At 45.5% G+C, this 16,622-nt stretch overlaps 1 protein-coding gene across 1 annotated transcript in view; it reads right to left on the bottom strand.

Moving 5' to 3' along the window:
- LOC143037891 (uncharacterized) overlaps positions 1-16,622 on the bottom strand; it is a 166,111-nt gene that overhangs the window by 83,807 nt on the left and 65,682 nt on the right. The window lies entirely within an intron of this gene.

The following is a 16,622-nucleotide window of genomic DNA, read 5'->3' as shown; positions in this document are numbered from 1 at the left end:
TGCCAGTTTGTCCATTTCGAACTCTCTACTGATGCCTCCAATATCACTGACTGGAAACCCACAGCCCCCACAGAGGCCGGCAACGGTCCCCAGAATCTTCCATAAATTTCTATAAGAAGAAAATTTTGCACCCGTTGAGAGAGAGAGAGAGAGAGAGAGAGAGAGAGAGAGAGAGAGAGAGAGAGAGAGAGAGAGAGAGAGAGAGAGAGAGAGAGAGGAGAGGCGCAGTCCAGAGACCGAGTGTCATCCCCTCGTGGTTGCACCTCCAGATGGAGGTGAGGGTGTTGGAGCTTTCAAAATGTCGACAAGATGCATTCGAATTCTCAAATATTCTAAATTTTAATAAAACGTATTCTAAATTTTAATAAAACATATTTTGTTGCGATTCTCCAGTGCTAACGAGCCTCTACGAATTGTAACACTTTTTAATTCGTCAAAAATGTCACAATTACAAAGCCATCGCTGCAACTTGGAATAAGTGACGTAAAAAGAAACCGTTAATTAACGAACTGTCAACTCTTTCGCTTTGACCAATCACGCGCGACGCTCGTAGTGTGTTTGCATTCTTCAGTGCGAAAGACGTGAGAATGCGTGTGACGTGAGAGTGAGTGTGACGTGAGAGTGTCATGTAATCGCATGTGACATCATACGTGACAGGAAGGATTTTTGTAATTTTGTCGAATATGTGACTGACGTGTGTTGACGCGACGTGACGTTGTCGGGTGTGACGATGACGAGGGTGTGACGTGATAAATGAGGCGATGTGAAAAAGGAGTGAAAGGTCGGGTTGTGTTATGATACAACTGTTCTACTTCGTAAATGCACACGCACGCACACACACACACACACACACACACACACACACACACACACACACACACACACACGGACGACAATTGACAAGTCTAGTATGCGCGCGCGCGAACGTGTGTGTGTGTGTGTGTGTGTGTGTGTGTGTGTGTGTGTGTGTGTGTGTGTGTGTGTGTGTGTGTGTGTGTGTGTGTGTGTGTGTGTGTATGTGCGTGTATGTATGTACGTGTGTGTGTGTGTGTGTGTGTGTGTGTGTGTGTGTGTGTACGTGTGTGTGTGTGTGTTTGTATGTACGTGTGTGTGTGTGTGTGTGTGTGTGTGTGTGTGTGTGTGTGTGTGTGTGCGTGTGTGTGTGTGCGTGTGTGTACATGTGCGTGCGTTTACTTTTGTGTGACGTGAGAGGCACGAAGGGAGAGAATGATCTTGGCAGATTTTAATGTCATGTGTTTAACTTGCGCCTACGGGAGGGAGGGAGGGAGGGAGGGAGGGAGGGAGGGAGGGAGGGAGGGAGGGGGAGAGAGAGAGAGAGAGAGAGAGAGAGAGAGAGAGAGAGAGAGAGAGAGAGAGAGAGAGAGAGAGAGAGAGTGTATATATATATATATATATATATATACACAACACTGAATGGGTCCCAGTGAACAGATATACATCTATCAACCACAATTCACTTTAATTCTAAGCCATCAACATCGATAGCGCAATCAGTTAAGTCACTGTCACTTGTTACGTGCTAGCGGAGGTTCGAGTCCTTAGCTGCACCGCGTATCAATTTCTACATGTATCCCTCCTCGAGGTTTTCGATGTTGATGGTTTAGAATTAAAGTGAATTGTGGATATATACATACATAATATATATATATATCAACATTGCAGTTCTCTCGCCATTTAAATTTTTGTCAGCTTTCAGCTCTTGGCTGAATACAAAACGACAGATTTTGGAACGAGGCCAGGTAAGAAAAATGCATATATAATTTAAAAATGGATTTTTCGATTAGGGATTAGGAACATGTATTTAATGACATTTCTAGTGTGTGTGTGTGAGTATGTGTGTGAGTATGTGTGTGAGTGCGAGTGTGAGTGTGTGTGTTGTACGCGCGTGCACACGTGCGTTTGTATACGTGCATATCCCAGTAAACTTTTACAGTATTAGATCTCATGTCTCAAAAATTCCATTCATTTCGACAACACAAAAAATCTTTATATAATCATAAAATTTAATCGGGAATGTGAATCAAAATATTAATACCAATTTTTTTTATCTGCGCTGAAGATGCGTCGTTCGACTTTCATTTGTTTTTTCTCGCCCGCAATGCGACGTTCTGACGTCATAACGTGCAGAAAGGGGAGAGACTACAGTTAACGAACCATTATTAATTCGAGTTTAGACAAATCGGTCAACACACTAATCTAGAATTTTAATATACAATAAATTTACTCTCCTTTATTCAACGATCTGCGTAATATTACTAACATAAAACTTATATGTACCCAAATCACCTTCTTATAAGGGTGGACTATACTATAGCCAAGATATACGACCATTCTATCCTATCTTTTCACAGAAAAAAACAAGAAATCCATGACTACATGCAGTTAATATTTTAGGGACTGTCTTGGGGGCACCCCTACGGAGCAGAGGCACGCATAAATTGTCTATTCTATAGCTTACAATCTAATAATTTGTACTATTACTGTCCTTTGTGGTGGTAGATAAGAATAATGCCACTGTGTTCCATGCCTAAGACATTTAAGTCGACCCGTTATTCATGAGATCTATGGAAATACATTTACCATCTACAAGTATCTATATTTCTATACACAATAGTTCATATGTTATGAGATATATTCTGTATATCTTTGTACATCTTCTTTTTTCTATTTTATCATTATCATTTATTTATTAATTTATTGTTATAGATATTTATCTATCTATTGTCATTCAGGAGGTGCTAAGATAAGAGGGAGGGTGGAGGGGTGTGGAGTGTATTCAGGTATGGAATGGGTGGGAATGATTTTATGCCTTTTTCTTTTTGGCTACCCCCCTTGTAAGGGGGAAAAAGCCTTGGTATATGTATATGTATGTATCTATTGTTATAGATATTTATTACATGCCCTTCAGTAAAGCTTTTGAATTCCGCGGTCGTCTGGATAGTTCATTTCTGGCGCTGCTTTTGACGCTAGACGCTGGCTTCTTTATTCGCTACTGAAACGCTAGGCGCGAGCGGTAAAGTTGAACATACTTAACTTTATGTCAGCGTCAAACAGACGCTACGAATTCAAGATTTTAGTCGCTAGCGAGTTAAGACGTTTGTTCAAAGCGAATAAAAGCAGCGTAGTATAAACGACGCTTAAGACAACACATCCATTCCCTTCTTTAGTACTTTCAATATGGCGACACAATTTATTAATTTATCTTAATATTCTATTTTTATCTTTAATTAAAAGACGACTGACCCAAAATTAACTCCCAATAGATTAGTAATAACAATAATAACAGCAATAATAACAATGATTATGATAATTATCTTCAACCAAAACAAAAAAAATACGACATTATGACGGGAGGGTTACCAGAAAGAGTAACGACCACAATTATTAACAATAATAGCAAGAAGTACAAATATAAATACAACGTTCTCTTAACTACAGCCAAAATAACAAAACGTTAATTTAAACTTAATTTCTATAAAATTAAACTGAGCAAAGAATGAAGAAAAACGAAAAAAAGAAAAAGAAAAAATCGCCAACAGATGGCAGACTTGGAGCGAAGGAGAAAGGGAGAGAAAATATATAAAATAAGAAAATGGGAAGAAAAATATATACAAAGGAGAAAGAAAAAGTAAAAAAATAATAATAATAATAAAAAACAAAAAAAAGTGTGGAGGTGAAAAAAAACCTTAACGAATATTGAGAAACAAAAGATGAGCGAAAATATTTGGAAACTAAATATATAAACAAAAACGAATAAATACAGACAAAAATTCTTTGGAATCAAAACATATACACAAAGACGAATAAGTAGACAGACAAGAGAAATAAACAAAAATAAATAGATTTAACAAGTAAATGATTAAAAAAAATTATATGCGATACGAGAAAGTAGGAAACCAGGAGAAGAAAGGACAAAAAATGTGGAAATGTGCGGAATGGAATGATACAAACGAGGCGAGGAGATCGAAAGAAAAATGGCAACGGCAACAAAAGAATATAGAAAAGAAGAGTGTACGAGAATAGAAAACAAAAGAAAAAATAGCGCTGTTCGAAGGAAAGAATATTATGAAAAGAGTATTTATATATATATATATATATATATATATATATATATATATATATATATATATACTTACACACACACACACACACACACACACAGATGGATAGAGAGAGAGAAAGGGAGAGGAAGAGAGATGAAGATATGAGAGGAGATGGAGAGGGGGAGTTGGAGAAAGGGAAAGAAAGGGAAGGGGGTGAAAAGAGGAGGGAGGACGGGAGAGAGGGGAGAGGGAGGGAAAGAGGAGGAGAGAGGGAAAGAGGAGGAGAGAGGGAAAAGAGGAGGAGAGGGGAAAGGGGGTTTAAAGGAGTAAGGGGGGAGAGAAACGAGATGAAGGACGAATGCCATGCACGGGGAAGGACGACCAAGAGAATAAAAATGGGACGCGACAGGTTAGACAAAAAAATATATATATATATATAGAAAGCTAACGAACTAGAGAAAAAGAGGGTGAGGGAGGAGGAGGAGGAAGAGGTGGAGGAACGGGATGGGGGAAGAGGGGGATAAAGAAGAAAAGGGAATGGGGGAGGAAGAGGAGGAGGAGGAGGAGGAGAGGGGAGGAGGAGGAGAGGGGAGGAGGAGGAGAGGGAGGAGGAGGAGAGGGGAGGAGGAGGAGAGGGAGGAGGAGGAGAGGGAGAAGGAGGAGAGGGAGGAGGAGGAGAGGGAGGAGGAGGAGAGGGAGGAGGAGGAGGGAGGAGGAGGAGAGGGAGGAGGAGAGGGAGGAGGAGGAGAGGGAGGAGGAGGAGAGGGAGGAGGAGGAGAGGGAGGAGGAGGAGAGGGAGGAGGAGGAGAGGGAGGAGGAGGAGGAGAGGGAGGAGGAGGAGGAGAGGGAGGAGGAGGAGAGGGAGGAGGAGGAGGAGAGGGAGGAGGAGGAGGAGGGAGGAGGAGGAGGAGAGGGAGGAGGAGGAGGAGAGGGAGGAGGAGGAGGAGAGGGAGGAGGGGAGGAGGAGAGGGAGAGGGAGGAGGAGAGGGAGGAGGAGGAGAGGGAGAGGGAGGAGGAGGAGAGGGAGAGGGAGGAGGAGGAGGAGAAGAGGAAGTTGGTCATGAAGAAGAGGCAGTGGGCGGGTGGGCGGTACGAGGAGGAGGAAGAGGAGGAGGAGGAGGAGGAGGAGGAGGAGGAAGAGGAGGAGGAGGAGGAGGAAGATGCAATGCGGCACACTTGGGTCGATGGGGACCTGGCGGCACCACCAGGAGGAGGAAGGAGGAGGAGGAAGAGAAGGGGGAGGAAGAGGAAAAGGGAGGAGGAGGAAGAGAAGGGGGAGGAGGAGGAAGAGAAGGGGGAGGAGGAAGAAGAGAAGGGGGAGGAGGAAGAAGAGAAGGTGGAGGAGGAAGAGAAGGGGAGGAGGAGGAAGAGAAGGGGAGGAGGAGGAAGAGAAGGGGAGGAGGAGGAAGAGAAGGGGAGGAGGAGGAAGAGAAGGGGAGGAGGAGGAAGAGAAGGGGAGGAGGAGGAAGAGAAGGGGAGGAGGAGGAAGAGAAGGGGAGGAGGAGGAAGAGAAGGGGAGGAGGAGGAAGAGAAGGGGAGGAGGAGGAAGAGAAGGGGAGGAGGAGGAAGAGAAGGGGAGGAGGAGGAAGAGAAGGGGAGGAGGAAGAAAAGGGGGAGGAGGAGGAAGAGAAGGGGGAGGAGGAGGAAGAGAAGGGGAGGAGGAGGAAGAGAAGGGGAGGAGGAGGAAGAGAAGAGGAAGAGGAGGAGGAAGAGAAGGGGAGGAGGAGGAAGAGAAGGGGAGGAGGAGGAAGAGAAGGGGAGGAGGAGGAAGAGAAGGGGAGGAGGAGGAAGAGAAGGGGAGGAGGAGGAGGAGGAGGAAGAGGAGGAGGAGGAAGAGGAGGAGGAGGAAGAGGAGGAGGAGGAAGAGGAGGAGGAGGAAGAGGAGGAGGAGGAAGAGGAGGAGGAGGAAGAGGAGGAGGAAGAGGAGGGGGAGGAGGAGGTGAGGAGGAAATGGAAGACGAGAAGGAAGAGGAGGAGGAACAGGAGAAGGAGAGGGAGGAGAGAGAAGAGAGAAGAGGAGAGAGAGGAGAGAGAAGAGAGGAGGAGGAGAGAAAGAAGAGAGAGGAGGAGAGAGAGGAGAGGGAGGAGGAAGAGGAGGAGGATGGAGGTCTGGCTGCTGCGGAGTGCCTTGACTTGGAGGGGAATTAGAGAAAGCTGAATGGAGGGATGAATGGAGGTACGGGGGGGAGAGGGGAGGGGGAGGGTGAGAGTGAGAGATAGATAGAGAGAGAGAGAGAGAGAGAGAATGGAGGTAAGAAGGAAGGAAGGGAGGCTGGTGAGGTGGGAGGGAAGGGAGAGAGGGAGGGAGAGGAGGGAAGAAAGGAGGGAGAGAGATGAAGGTACAAGAGAGACAGGAGGGGAGGAGGGGAGAGGGAGGAGGGGGAGAGGAAGGAGTGGGATAAGGAAGAGGAGATGGGAGAGAGGGAGAGGAAGGAGGGGGTGGGAGAGGAAGGAGGGGGTGGGAGAGGAAGGAGGGGGTGGGAGAGGAAGGAGGGGGTGGGAGATGGAGGAGAGATGGGAGAGGGAGGAGGGATGGGAGAGGGAGGAGGGATGGGAGAGGTAGGAGGGATGGGAGAGGGAGGAGGGAAGGGAGAGGGAGGAGGGATGGGAGAGGGAGGAGGGATGGGAGAGAGAGAAGGGATGGGAGAGGGAGGAGGGATGGGAGAGGGAGGAGAGGTGGGAGAGGGAGGAGGGATGGGAGAGGGAGGAGGGATGGGAGAGGGAGGAGGGATGGGAGAGGGAGGAGGGATGGGAGAGGGAGGAGGGATGGGAGAGGGAGGAGAGGTGGGAGAGGGAGGAGGTGGGGGGAGGGAGGGGAGAGGGGGGAGAGGGAGGGAGGGAGGGAGAAGAGGGGGGGGAGGAGGGGGAGGGAGGAGAGGGAGGAGGGGGAGAGAGGGGGAGGGGGGGTGGGGGAGGGGAGGGAGGGGGGGGAGAGAGGGGGAGGGGGAGGGGAGGGGAGGGGGGGAAGGGGAAGGGAGAAAAAAGAAGAGAAGAGAAGAGGAAAAGAGTAGGGGGAAGAGAAAGGGAGGGAGGGGAGGAGAAGAGAGAGGAAGAGAGGGAGAGAGAGAGAAGAGGAAGAGGGAGAGAGGGAGAGAAGAGGAGGGAGAGAGAAGAGGGAGAACGAAGGGAGAGGAGGAGAAGAGGGAAGGAGAAGAGAGAGAGGAGGAAGGAGGAGAGGAGAAAGAGAGAGGAGAAGAGAGGGAGAAGAAAGGAGGAGAAGGAAGAGGAGGAGAGAGAAGAGGAGAAGAAGAGGGAGAAGCAAAAGCAAGTAGCATGCTAGCGAGAAATGCTTAGTGTGCCACCATAATAACAGACACATAATGGAGCGTCCACAATAACATCACCAAGGCTTCAGTTCACAGAAGTGAATAAAAAATTGCCTGGCGGTCAACTTTACTGACATTGTTCTGTCGAACGATTTCTGAAAGAGATGACTGTGGGTCTCGGTCCGCAGCGACCCCTTTCAAGACGGGGGGCCAGAAGAGGACAGTAAACACACACACACACACATATATGTGTATATATATATATATATATATATATATATATATATATATTTTTTTTTTTTTTTTTTTTTTTTTTTTTTAAGTGAACACTACTCGTTCGTGAATCTGACCCGTAGAGGTACCACTAAAGTCTTGCACGAGGGAAGAAGAAGAGTAAAAAACACAGGCCGGGGAAGGGAAGTACTCACATTATTGTTTAAATTCTATTTTGGAATTCGTGAGAGCGCCAGAAATGTGGTCGATGGGGGAAATTGGAGGTGATTGGGGAGGCAAAAATAGAAATGAATGATAAATAGGTAATGAAAATAAAACAAAATTACAGAATATTGAAATAATGAAATAATAAATAATAATAATAGCAATAATATTATTAGTAAATTAATAAAATAATAATTTAGATAATAACAACAGTAATAATATTAATAGTAATAATAATAAAATAATAATAATATGAATAATAATAAATAATAATAATAAACAATAATAATAATAATAATAATAATAATAATAAACGAAGATTAAATGTTAATCCAAGAAGAGGCCGATGGGTATAGTCTCACCGAGTCCACGAAAGACAAGAGAGTGAGAAATGAGAAATAAAACAAAGAGAGAAGAGAGAGAGAGAAGAGAGAGAGAAGAGAGAGACGAGACAAAGAGAACCAGACTGAAGGCATTCAGTTAGACCAGGGAACAAAGGTTCCAGCGACGGAACAGCGGAACGATGGGCGTGATTGGGGAGGGATGGGGTGGGGTGGGGGTGGGGAGTGAGGGGTGAGGGAGGGGAAAGCCGACTGGGGTGACCTAGGGATGGAGAGGCAGAGAGGGGAGAGGGAGTGAGGGGAGTAAACTAGGCGACCAGGCAAAGGGTAGAGGATGCCAAGTTGAAGGGAGAGTAAGAAGAAAATACGAAGAGGAAGAGAGGAGGAAGAAGAAAGTACGAGGAGGAAGAGGAGGAGGAATAAAGAAGGAATTAGAAAGAAGGAAAAAAAAGAAAAAGGGAAGAATTAATGGAGAAGGATGTGGAGGAGGATATGGGGAGATATGGAGGGAGTGGAGAAGAGGGGAGGAGGAGAAGAGAGGAAAGAAGAAATGATGGGGGAAGTGAAATGAATAATAAAGAGAAGAAAAGAAAGGAGGAAGGAAGGAAGGAAGGAAGGAAGGAAGGAGAGGGAAGAGGAAATAGAAGCGAGGGGCGGCAGGTAACAAGACGAGAAGAAGAAGAGAAGGGGAAGAAGAGGAGGGGAGGAAGAAGAGACTGGTAGAAGAGGGGAGAAAGAGAAGACAGGAAGAGGAAGAAGAGACAGAGGAGGAAGAGGCAGGGAGAGAGACAGGATGAGACAGGAAGGGGGGGGGAAGCGAGGAAGAAGAGTAGAGATGGGAGGTCGAGGAGGAAGATGAGGAGGAAGAGGATGATGAGGAAGATGAGGAGGATGAGGAAAACAAGGGAGATGAGGATGAATCAGACAAAAAATAATGGTCTCAAATTGTCAGGATGTAGATTTAATTTGGAAATGGGTAGAAACAACTTCGCCAACCGTGTAGTAAATGAATGGAATAAACTTTCTGTAGAGGCATTACAATGTAATGCCTGCCACTTATCTTATTCTATTTTATTTATTCGTGTTATTATCTTTTTTTTTTTACAATTTGTAATCATCATCCACCTGCTTGTTTATTATCATTATTTTTTTTATTATTCACCGATTTATTTGTTCAATTATATTTTTTATCCGACCTAGTTATGAACCAAAAGGTCTCCTGTTGAATGGAGATGAAGGAAGAGAATAAGAAGAGAAGGAAGAAGTAAAGAAAGGAAGAGGAAGAGAAGAATTAAATGAAGGAAGAGTATGGTTGAACAGGATTAATATTTATACAAGAGGAAAGCCACTTACGACAACAAGATTTAAAAAATACGAAAAGAAACAAGAACAAAAGGTAAAAGAAAAAGAAAAGAAAAAGACATTTTGTCAACGAGGAACCTCTCGAAGAGGGAGTGCCTGCCTGAAGGGTCCAAGTGTCTGGAGAGGCCGAGGGAGGAAGGGAGGGAGGTTGGAGAGGGAGGGAGGTTGGAGAGGGAGGGAGGTTGGAGAGGGAGGGAGGTTGGAGAAGGAGGAAGAAGGGAGGGAGGTTGGAGGAGGAGGAGGACGAAGGGAGGTGGGAGGAGGAGGAGGAGGGAGGAGGAGGAGGGAGGAGGAAGGGGGAGGAGGAGGAGGGAGGAGGAAGGGGGATGGTTGGAAAAGGAGGAGGAAGGTAGGGAGGTTGGAGAAGGAGGAGGAAGAAGGGAGGTGGGAGGAGGAGGAGGAGGAGGAGTAGGGAGGAAGGGGGAGGAGGAGGGAGGAGGAAGGGGGGAGGAAGAGAAGGGAGGAGGAAGGGGGGAGGAGGAAGGGGGAAGGGAGGTGGGAAGGAAAATGAGAATTGATTGATTGGCTGATTCCTTCGCGCGGCGTCCTTCCAATGTTACAGCATCCGCCCTAAGTCGGCAGGGAAGGAAGGAATGAAGGAAGGAAGGAGGGAAAGAAGTAAGGACGGAGGAGGGTAGGGATGGAAACGAGTATTGGTCTGGAAGGTTTGGGGAAGGTTGGGGCGTCGGTTAGGAGCAAGGCCAAGAGGAAAGGATATATTGACTGATTTTGAATATACTTTACACGTAAATTATCTCCTCCAATGTTTTGCATAATACAAAGAAAAAATCCCACTTTTGTTCACATTCATTTTCAGTGGTGAATTAGGGCATAACGTGAAAATCAGCAGCGTGACCGGCTTTCGGAAGGAAACTGCTCAATAAGACGCAGAAAAGCGTCGTAACTCGGGAACAATCCGTCGTTACTCGGAGAGAAACCGTCGTAACCCGGGGAGAAACCGTCGTAACTCGAAAAGAAACCGTCGTAACTCGAAAAGAAACCGTCATAACTCGGGAAGAAATCGTCGCAACTCGAGAAAAAAACGCCGAAATATCGAGCAGTCTTTCTCAAGGCCATTGCACCTCGTGTATGCACAAGTGTAGTTCATTAAATACGAGCGATCGATATTTTCCCCTACCTTACCTTGCCACCCACGCAGTGACGCCACTATTAATACACTTAACCTGTTGCTATGACAAGTTAACATAATATTCGAATAAATTCTTTTGTGTAATATTCAAGACCTCCACCACAATATTTTTTTATTTATTTTTTTATCTAACCTCTTTATGGAACAAAAGGGTCCCTTGTCGGCCATCTTGTTTCATCACTGAAACGAATTTACCCTAAACGTGTCTACTTCAAGAAGTGCCACGTCATGACACGGGTTAATTGCGTGTGATTCTTCCTGTTCCCTATATTCCCTTAAGTCTCTTTTCCAAGTGATGATTCTTTTAGAATATTCATGTCGTCGCCATACAAATAAATAAAACAAGTAAATGAATGAATAAATATATGATATTCCAGTAGATAATATCTTTTATCATTATTCTACATAAAAAATTCAAATACTTCCAAAAATCCTTCCCTTTCCTTCTCTTTACCGTAAATAAAAAATAATAACAATAAAAATAAATAGGATAAACAAATAAATAATGATAAACAAAAAAAAACGATTTACATACATACATACATATACCAAGGCTTTTTCCCCCTTACAAGGGAGGTAGCCAAAAAGGGAAAGGCATAAAAACACTCCCACCCATTTCATCCCTAGATACACTCCACACCCCTCCCACCCTCCCTCTCATCTGAGCACCTCCTGGATGACGGGTCATCCCTGCACCCTGCCCACCGCCCTGGGTCAGAAGCAGTGTCGCAAGACACAGTACATCCACAGCAAGGCCGCTTCATTTAATCGGCGACCCCCCCCCTCTCCGTCCCCCTCTGCATATAAGGCGAGGACGGGGAGAAATCCCTTCGGGCTGCGTCAAAATTTACTCACACATACTACCCCGGCCCCCACCCACCCCGCCTATTCCTCCTCATGCAGTCACAACATCATCCATATACAACCATTCTCCACTCACCTCTGTCTTCCGTCCTCTCCCTTCCTTCCTCAACAGACATTCCCCTCTTCCCCAAAGCCCCCTTCACCCATCCATCCACCTCATCCTAGGACGTCCCCTCATGTTCACTCCCTCCACATCTGCCTTCCATACCTCTTTTACTAGTCTTTCTTCACTCATTCTTTCCATGTGTCCAAACCATCCTAATATTCTTTTATCAACCCTATCTCCCAAATCCTTTTTCACCCCTGTTCTCCTCCTCACCTCCTCATTTCTCACTCTATCCAGCCTAGAAACCCCCACCATACTTCTCAGACACCTCATCTCAAACACATTCAAACTCCTTCTCTCTTCTTCTCTTATATTCCACGTTTCTGCCCCATACAGTGCTGTTGGCACAATCACTCCTTCATACAGTCTCCTCTTCACATCCATTCCCAAATGTCTATTCCTCATTACACTCTTTAAACCACCAAGGCATTTACTCGCTTCTCTCAATCTACATTCTACCTCCACCTTCACTCCACCTTTTCCTGCTACACTTGCACCCAAGTATCTAAAACTATCCACTTCCTCCAGTCGCTCTCCCTTAATGTTCACTTCCAGTCTACTGCCACTTTCACCCCTTGTACATCTCATCACCTTACTTTTACCCACATTTATCTTTAGCTTTCTTCTATCACATACTCTCCCAAACTCTGCCACCAGCTTCCTCAATCCCTCCTCTGACCCTGCCACAAGCGCAGTGTCGTCCGCAAACAACAGCTGGCTCACCTCCCACTTTTCTCCATTTTCTTTAACCATCTCCAATCCCTGACCCACTACCCTAGCATTCACCTCTCGCACCACCCCATCCATGTATAAGTTGAACAGCCAGGGCGACATAACGCATCCTTGACGAAGTCCCACCTTTACTTCAAACCACTCACTCTCTCCATTTCTAATCCTGACACATGCTCTACTACTCTCATAAAAACTCTTGACAGCTCCCAAAAGCTTTCCTCCTATCCCATAAATCTGCATAACCTCCCACAGTGCCTTTCTGTCTACCCTATCATAAGCCTTTTCCAGATCCATAAAAGCCCAAAAAACATCCTTCCCCTTTCCTATAGCTTTCTCACATATCTGTCTTACCACATAAAATAGATAAACGTGTTAATAAATTGATAAATATACGAGTCTTCAAAAAAAAAAAAAAAAAAGTCTTTCATTTCTATTCTCTCCAACTTCCTAGAAGAAAAATAAGATAGATTCAACGACTTAAGGAGTTATCTAACTGGGATATTTTCATCCGACTCTTGGAACAGATTTGAAACTCGAAGACTTCGGGAAGAAATCTGATATGCAGGAGGAAAATATTTTGTTGAGAAAACAAAATAGTTTGCCAGAGTGATTTCGCGGCGGGAAAAAGTTCTGGAGGTAAGCGGTAGTACCGCCGATTAATCTGAGGTCGGAGAAAAAATTAGCCCAGTGTGATAACCCATTTAACGACGACGTAAAGATGAAGATTCACAGAACACCGTGAAAGTCTGGAACGTGTGGAAACTGGAAATCTTGGCTGGAATTTCCATTCCTGCAGAGGTCAGGACCAATTCATATTTGTCTATTCCAGTTCCAGTTTCAATCCAGAACTTGTGATAAAAAGAATTATTCAATTCTGAATCAACTTAATTCACGAACTTCGGTTCCAATTAATTTCAGCTTAACTTTTTTAATTTCGATTGAATTATGTTCCTAAGTTTCTCAACTCTGATTCAATAAGTAAATATATACTAAATCGCGTCGACAGCGCAAAGCAGGTTTGGTTATCAAATTCAAGACCAAATACTGCTAGATTCATTCTCAAAGATTACTTGGAAAAAATTCTGCTAGATCTCGTGGGAAAAAAGCTAGATTGGCAACTCCGATTAGGACGTGCACAATCTAGCACTTTGAAGAAAGGTGAATTTAAAATAAAACCGAAAATAAGAAATTAAAACACAAGTTATACAATAAATAGTTTCTCAATAGAATTAAAATAAATTTAAACAATATTCTATATACTTTTATTCGTTTATGACAATACACAATGTATTTTACTATTTATTTGACTACCGTATAGTATAAATTATCATACAGTAATGAAGTCTGATACTGGAATATAAAATATTGTTTTACCAGTTCAATCGTCATTTCGTATGAAATACGAATACTAAATCAGATCTATTAATTTTGTTTCCATATTTTTCTCGAGCCCAATTCAATTCCAATTAAAATTTTATTTCTAATAGAATCCAGTTCATTTTATAAATGACAGCCAGCTATCACTGGAAAGGAGGAGGAAGAGGAGGAAGAGGAAGAGGAGCATGAAGGGGAGGGGGAGGAGGAGGAGGAGGGGGTGAAGGGGAGAACGAGGAGATAGAAGTGAAGAAGTCGAGGCAGGAAGAGAAGGGGAAAGAGGAAGGGGAAAGAGGAAGGGGAAAGAGGAAGGGGAGAGAGGAAGGGGAGAGAGGAGGAAGAGAGGGAGGAGGTGGAAGAAGGGTGAGAGGGAGGAGGTGGAAAAGGGTGAGAGGGAAGAAGGGAGGTTAGAGGGAGGATGAGAGAGAGAAAGGGAGGAATGGGGGTTGAAAGAGAGATGGAGAGAGAGAGAGAGAGAGAGAGAGAGAGAGAGAGAGAGAGAGAGAGAGAGAGAGAGAGAGAGAGAGAGAGAGAGAGAGAGAGAGAGAGAGAGAGAGAAATAGAGATAGATAGATAGATAGATAGATAGATAGAGAGAGAGAGAGGAGCGAGTGAATGTCAGGGAGGGAGGGTGAAAGTGAGATAGGGAGTGAGGATGAGAGAGAGGGAGGATGAGATGGAGGAAGGCTGAGAGGGGAGGGAGGTTAAGAGGGGTTGAGAGAGAGGGAGAAAGAGAGAGAGGGAGAAAGAGAGAGAGGGGGGTGAGAGTGAGAGAGAAAATGAGGATGAGAGAGAGGGAGGAAGAGAGGTTGGGGGAGAGGGAAGGTGAAAGGGAGGTAAAGAGAGAGGGAGGGAGAGTGAGAAGGTGAATGGAAGAGACGATATGAAGAGATGGAGCGACGACAACGTGCGAGAATGCACAGAAAAAAAAAAAATCCAAATCTGCAAAAACGGCGACAGACTTCCGCATCACCGACAATGTCGATGACCAAAGACGGCAAAGAAAAGAAGCAGCTCGGGTCCTCAAAGAACAGCATGGAGAGCACAACAGAAGCCAACACACGAAAGGACAGCAGCAGCAGCAGCAGCAGGAATCAAAAATAGGACGACAAAAGACAAATAACAGAATGAAATGGGAAGAGCAACACGAAACGCCAAAGTGGGAACAAGAAAAGGAATTTTGGGAGGGAAGTGTTACACGGGAGGAGGAGGAGGAGGAGGAGGAGGAGGAGGAGGAAGAGGAGGAAGACAGAAGGGAAGATAGAGGGAGGGAGTGGAGGGTGGAGGAGGTAGGGGGGAGGAAAAGAAAAGAGAACGTGAGAGAAGGATGGGTATAAAAGGTGAGGTCATAGGGAGGTCATGGAAGATCAAAGAAGGTCAGATAAGGTCATGGGAAGTCATTAAAAATCATGGAAAGTCATGGAAAATCATGGAAAGTTATGGAAAATTATGGAAAATCGTAGAAAATTATGGAAACTAGTGGAAAGTCATGGAAACTCATGGGAAGTCATGGAAAATAATTAGATATGTTGGAAAGTCATGAAAATGATGGAAACTCATGGGAAATTATAGAAATTCATGGAAAGTCATGGAAACTCATGGAAAATTATGGAAACTCACGGAAAATCATGGAAACTCATGGAAAGTCATGGAAAGTTACGGAAATGCATGGAAATGTATGAAAATTCATGGAGAGGCACGGATAGCCATGGAGAGTCACGAAAAGTCAAGAAAATTCACGAAAAATCATGGAAAGGCATAGAAAGATATGTAAGGGAAGAAGAATGCAAGAGACCTAATTCTTCTTAAGGTTTTGCCTTCTTCCCCTTGAAGGTTAGATGGAGCTCATGACCTCCTCCTCCTCTTCCAGGGCAACGGCTCCTTCGATCGATCACTAATATATGGCGCCGTCTGGTCGTCGTCGTCGTCGTCGTCGTCTGCGTCGCCGTTCGATCTCTTATTACGTCAAGCGAATTCCTGAGCCCATCCACCCTGAGACTACCTTCACTCACGCTCACTGACACACACACACACACACACACACACACACACACACACACACACACACACACACACACACACACACACACACACACACACACACACACACTCAAATTCGCACATACTCTCATACACTCTTCCCCTCGCAGACAGAAGACAGGCTCAAATACCCATTACATACACAAATACTCACAAACGGGCGCGCGCGCACACACACTCTACGACTCGGTGGCGCGGTTGGTAGAGCACTGGAGGGCGAAGTACGGTGGTGCTCGCAGTACCTGGTTCGAATCCTGCCCAGGGCCGAAATTATTTCGGTATCGCTGCGCTTCGGGTCGTTACTCTGACTCTCGTGGGCGGGGAGTTGTGTGTGTGTGTGTGTGTGTGTGTGTGTGTGTGTAAGGTCATAGCATTACCCATAGATCGGTCATACGAGCTCTGAGCTCTCTTCCGGGAGGGAAATAGCTGTCGATCACGAGTTCAACACGTGATCCAAAGACCAAGGTGAAAGACACACACACACACACACACACACACACACACACACACACACACACACACACACACACACACACACACACACACACACACATACACACACACACACTCACACACACACACACACACACACACACACAGCTGGTACCTAGTACGAAGCCCCCACTGACATCCTGGCAGGCGGTCGCCACCTGCCGTGTGGCCGCAATGCAGGGGATGGGGGGGAGGGGGAGGGAAGGGGGATGGGGAGAGGAGGGAGAGGAGGTAAGGAGGACGTGAGGGGGAAGTGAGGGGGAGGTAGGAGAGAAGGGGGAGAGGAAGGGGGAGAGGGGGAGAGGATGGAAGGGGGAGAGGAGGTGAGGGGAAGAGGAGGTGAGGGGAAGAGGAGGGGGAGGGGAAGGGGAGGAGAGGGGGACAGGCGGTGAG

The sequence above is a fragment of the Oratosquilla oratoria genome, chromosome 23, assembly GCF_046742065.1.
Source record: "Oratosquilla oratoria isolate Oo_2021 chromosome 23, ASM4674206v1, whole genome shotgun sequence".
Lineage (NCBI taxonomy): Eukaryota > Metazoa > Arthropoda > Malacostraca > Stomatopoda > Squillidae > Oratosquilla > Oratosquilla oratoria.
Note: the sequence above shows the minus strand (reverse complement) of the source record. Positions and strands in the feature narration are given on the sequence as shown.